We start from the raw sequence: 6,000 nt of genomic DNA on the forward strand, positions 1-6,000 counted from the left end.
AATGACATGTAAGAAATGTTTTGCACTTAACATTGTCTATGCAAGAAATGTATTTCAATTGATTGGTGGGCTAAAATAAACTTGGAAAAAATGTTGAAAGGTGAGCAATTATATTGTCTCTAAAGTTCTTTGAAGCACTAAAATTCCATAGTACTATGATAATTCACCTGGGCTATATAATACAGGTTTCTGACATTGTAGTTATACTTGTCATTATTCATGTCCTGTCATAATTTTAAAGCTCAAGTATATACCAGTGTTGGAAAAGAGATAGAGTGTGTCTTTTCATTCCTTTATTCACTGAGATCATTTTGGAATATACAGTTGTTTGGCAATGCAAGTGATAAAACCCAGACATAGTGAGAGATCTATTGGTATGGATAAATCTTACCTTGTTTTCCTCCCTAAACTTGGCAGCTATTTTTGACATCCTTCAAGTTAATCCATCAAGGTTAAAGAACAAATCATGGCATATTTAAGCACTAAATTTTAATTGAGTAGGAATAGCCTTGGTTTCTATGTGTTTGGGGAGTAAACCACAACACACAGAGATGTTTCTGTGGTGGTGTTTTGTTTTATTTCGGTAGAACTGTCTACCTGTTCCGAATTAGAAATCAGATAACCCATTTTTTTTTCTTTTTAATCATAGAGATGTAACTTTTCAAAAGATAAGTAAATGAATAAGGAATTAAGTTTGACCCCATGAACTAATATAATGATAGAATTCAGTGAGCCAGTAATATACTAGTATAGCTAGACATATGTGATAAAGGGACTTGCTACAGGGAGTGGTCTAGTGTTTATATGGGGCCCTTAGGGAAGTTACTCTCCAAAACCGAAAAAAGTGGGGAGGCAAGAAGAAAGAGAATATAGCAAATACCAGCAACATTAAGTTTCTCTCCTTCTTGGTATGAAAGTTAGCATTTGTAATTTGTGTGAAAGGCTAGAGGAGATTAGCTCTGGTGGTAGTCAGTCTGGTAAATTGACCAAGTCAGACCTGGTAAGAAATTCTTGGTCATTTCAACAATCAGTGTGTATAGGAAATACAGATTGCTAGATATATACACCAAAACCTGCGTGGACAAAAAAGAGAATAAAATCCAACATAAAGCTGTCTAAGATTTAATAGTATCTATAATTTATGCATGCTCTTGGCATATATGCTATGCAATATTTTCTTTTTAAAATTAAACTTAGTGTAACTTTCTGGTAAGTATACCTGGGTGCTTGGAAAATGTGCATTCTTCAATTATACTTTGTGTATATGAATGCAAATTTGCATAAATAGGTGTGTCACAAAGACTACTTTGAAGTTCAGAGGCTGACTGGGATAGAACAGTCTTTTTATCTCTTCTCATGCATCTTAGTCTGTTAGGGCTGCTGTAACAAAAATACACTAGATTGGGTGGCTCAAACAGTATTTGTTTCTCACAGCTTTGGGGGCTGGGAAGTCAAGGTCAAGGTGCCTTCAGATGTGGTGTCTGGTGAGGGCCTGCTTCTCGCTTCTCGATGTATCCTCACAGGTGGAAGGGGTGAGGGAGCACTCAGACATCTTATTCATGAGGGCTCCACCTTTATGACCTAATCACCTCCAAAAGACACTGTTATAATGGAGATTAGGATTCAACATATGAATTTGGGGGGATAAATATTTCAGTCTACAACATTGTGGTTTAATATCATAAGCCTGAAAATTGAGAAATCTTAATTTAAGCAACTTTTCAACACTAAATATTTGCAAAACCACTCTTGAAATCACTAAGTTCCCCCCCTCCCTCTCTCTCTCTAGTCTCTGTCTCTCTCTCTGCCATTTCTATCTATCTCTATCTTTATCTCTTTTATTTATTTTCCAGAATTTGGTTAGATTTCAGCTCTTCAGCTCTCTGGAGGTTAGGACAAGAGTTGTTTGGGTGTGCTTTTGTGTTTTTTTTTTTTTTTTTGTGTGTGTGTGTGTGTGTGTGTGTGTTTAATATGTGTATCATTTTGAAATTTTAATTTAAAACACAAGAGTAAAAGCTGAAAAATTATGCTGTTTTTGCACCTTTTTCTTCTTCCCACAAATAAAATCATAGAAGTTACTATTTAATCATACCCTAAGCTTGAGAGGGTTCTCTCAGCACAAAGTAACAGCTGCATACACATGAAATGATTATTTGCTAATGTAATAATTCCCCTGGCTCATCTAACATGCAATGCACATGACTTTATCTATTTATTTTTAATATACTTTTTATTGTTGATAGTATTACAGATGTCTTCCCTCCCTCTCCCCCTCCCACCTTGCCCCCATCCTCCCAGCCTCTAGCCATCCCCTCCCTAGGTTTTCACTACCTTATTGCTTGTGCCCATGTGCTATACCTATAAGTATATAAATTCTCTGGTTTATCTCTTCTCATCCTCACAACTCCACATTGAGGTATATCCCTCTGTTCCATGTCTCCATGCTTTGGGTCTTATTTTGTTGGTCAATTCATTCTGCTCATTAGATTCCACAAATAAGTGAGATTGTGTTATATTTGTCTTTCTCAAATTGGCTTATTTCACTTAGCATAATATTTTTCAGGTCCATCCATGCTGTCCCAAAGGGTAAAATATCCCCCCCTTTTTACAGCTGCATAATATTCCATAATGTAAGTGTCTCACAGCTTTGTTATCCATTCGTGTACTGATGGGAACTTGGGCTGTTTCCAAATCTTAGCTATTATAAATAACACTGCTATGAACATAGGGATGCATATATTCTTTCTGATTGGTGTTTTGGTTTTTTTAGGATATATTATTCCCAGGAGTGGGATCGCTGGGTCAAAGGGAAGTTCCATTTTTATTTTTTTGAGGAAACTCTGTACTGTTTTCTATAGTGGCTGCCCCAGCCTGTATTCCCAACAATAGTGAACTAGTGTTTTGTTTTGTTTTTCCTCTACACCTTTGCCAGAATTTGTTGATTCTGACAGGTGTAAGGTGATATTTTATTGTGGTTTTAATTTGCATTTTTCTGATGTTTAGTGACTGAACATTTTTTCATAGGTCTCTTGGCCATTTGTATGTCCTCTTTGGAGAAATGTCTATTCAGTTATCCTGTAAATGGATTGTTTAATTGGATTGTTTAATTGGATTGTTTGTCTTCCTTCTGTTGAGTTGTATGAATACTTTATATATTTTGGAGATTAACCCCTTATCAGGTGTATCATTGGCAAATATGTTTTTCCTACAGTGGGTTCCCTTTTCATTTTGATGGTGATTATTTTTGCTGTGCAGAAGCTTTTTATTTTAATATAGTCCCATTTGTTTATTTTCTTCTTAGTTTCCTTTGCCCTAGGAGCTGTATTCATAAACATATTGCTATGTGAGATGTCTGAGATTTTACTGCCTATGTTTTTCTCTAAGATTTGTATGGTTTCATGCCTTACATTTAACTCTTTTATCCATCTTGAGTTTATTCTTGTGTATGGTGTAATTTGGTGGTTTAATTTTATCTTTTTGCCTGTGTCTGTCCAGTTTTCCTAACACCATTTGTGAAGAGACTGTCTTTACTTCATTGTATGCTCTTGCTTCCTTTGTCAAATATTAACTGACCGTAATGGTGTGGGTCAATTTCTGGGGTCTCTGTTCTGTTCCATTGGTCTGTATGCCTGTTCTTATGCCAGTACCAGGATGTTTTGGTTATAATGGCTTCATATTATAATTTGATATCTGGCACTGTGATCCCACCTACTTCATTCTTCTTTCTCAAGATTGCTGCAGCTATTTGGTGTCTTTTATGGTTCCATATAAATTTTTGAAGTATTTATTCTAGTTCTGTGAAGTATGCAAGGACAAGAGTTTTTAAATGCTACGAATGCACATTTACAACATCCTAAAGTTCAAACTCAAACCATTGGATCCAAAGTCAGGTTAGCTCTCTGTGCCAGCATCCCTCATGAGGGTTGGACAAGTCTGTTTTTGTTTTCCAGTGCATTCTATCTCTGTAGTAAGATTTTCCTCCCAAAGATCAACAAACCTGGGAGTGAACTCAGACAGGCTTTGATTGAACTCATCCTGAGTATGCAGCCATTTTTCACAATAATAAGTTAGAACTTGGAAATGTAAGTTGTGTGGTTACCTCTGTTAAAATTCCACTTGCTGATTGATTTAAAGCCTGTAAGACTTTAGGGGACGATTTGCTCTATGTGTTTGGACAAATCTTCTTTAAGAAAGATATAATTTAAATCAAATCATTTCAAATCATGATTGAAGCCACTAGTCAGGAAGACTTGTAATCAATGTTTATGTGAAAAAAATGAATATGTTTAGCTTGATACAACTTCAATGCATTTTTTTCATGACTCAGATGTAGATGTTTTCTATTAGGAAGCGCACACACTGTGAAGCAGTGTATTGTTTTGCATTACATCTGTCATTACATTAGAAAACCATTTGGCAGGTTTAGTCATGCCTATGATACACTCATTCATCTCTCACTGCTTACGTGGTACCAACATACTGCCTTGCTTAGCGATTACATGTTTACTCCTTATTTTCCCTCACAGATTCTGGGGTAATCAAGGGCATTATTATCTGGGGTATCTTTGCATTATTACTTTTTCTTTTATGCAGCTATTAGGTAATAAATATTTGTGATTGAAACTAATCTTTTATTTTCTTTGTATCACAAGGTACCTAACATTGAAACAAGTAACACGTCAGTAATTTTTAGACATTTATTTGTAATTTTTGATGAGTGTCTGTTTCTCTCAACAGATGCTCATCTGAGAGCAGAACTTGGTGTCTGTGCTCAGTGTTGTGTCCCTTGTGCCCAGCATAGTGCTCAGCACATAGTAGTCTAATAAAGATTTACTGAATAAATGACTAATTAGAGTGAATAAATATATTCTAATATCTCTTTTCTCATAACTCCCTGTCTATAAAGAAATGGCATAAAAATGTCTCAATGCAGTTGAGACATATGCTAAGCTACTATGAAAAAGATTGGAAAACACAGGCTCAAATATTTTTTTCTCTTTCAACCATCACTATGGATAAGAGTGTTCTGAGGTGACTGGCCTTGCTCTTCTGTACAGTGTCACTAGGGACTGGATCTTGTTAATAGCTCTAATTACTAACCTTTTAAAAATATGAAGCAGTAGACATTCCAATGAATGGTTTTTAAATATGCTATGGGCCAGTGTGAATAAGTGCTTTCTGTATTGGTCTCTCTCAAAATTTTTTCTTAACTTTTTGTTTGAAACTTCTTTATCAAGTGCTAAAAGCTGCATTAACTATATATATATATATATAAAAAAGCTGCATTAACTATATATATATATAAAAGCTGCATTAACTATATATATATATATATATATATATAGAGAGAGAGAGAGAGAGAGAGAGAGAGAGAGAGACTAGAGGTTGATGCATGAAAATTCATGCACTTGAGGAGCGTCCCTCAGCCCGGCCTGCCCCCTCTCACAGCCTGGGAGGCCTTAGGAGTGGGAGGTGACCTGGAAATCAGGGGAAGGTGACACCCCATCACACCTCTGCTGCTGCCACTGCCAGCAGTGCAAGCCTCAGCTGGCCCTGGTTACCTGAGCCTTGGGTGGCCCTGGGTGGCTGGGAGGCTGAGGACGGGTCTGGCTGCACTGTGCACCTGCCGACACCCCCTCCTCCCCTCAGGAGGGCTGAAAGTTCTGGGGGACTCGTGGGGCTGAAGCGACTGGGTGCCACCATCTTTGTGATGTTGTGATGGTCAATTTGCATATTCCCTCTTTATTAGATAGGATATATATATATATATATATATATATGCACATGTAAACTTTATTTTACATATGTATAAACTTCTACATGAAGCAATGTTTCCTTGGTCTACATAGGTAGATGAATTAGGAATAGTATGATTACACGTAAGCTATATGTACACACACAAGTGATTTTTACACAAAAGATACTTTTGAGCCATATGTTGACAGTGATTATTTCTGGGGGTTGGATTTACTGGAACCTATACCTATGAATACTATAAAT

The sequence above is a fragment of the Myotis myotis genome, unplaced genomic scaffold (assembly GCF_014108235.1).
Source record: "Myotis myotis isolate mMyoMyo1 unplaced genomic scaffold, mMyoMyo1.p scaffold_m19_p_2, whole genome shotgun sequence".
NCBI classification, from domain to species: domain Eukaryota; kingdom Metazoa; phylum Chordata; class Mammalia; order Chiroptera; family Vespertilionidae; genus Myotis; species Myotis myotis.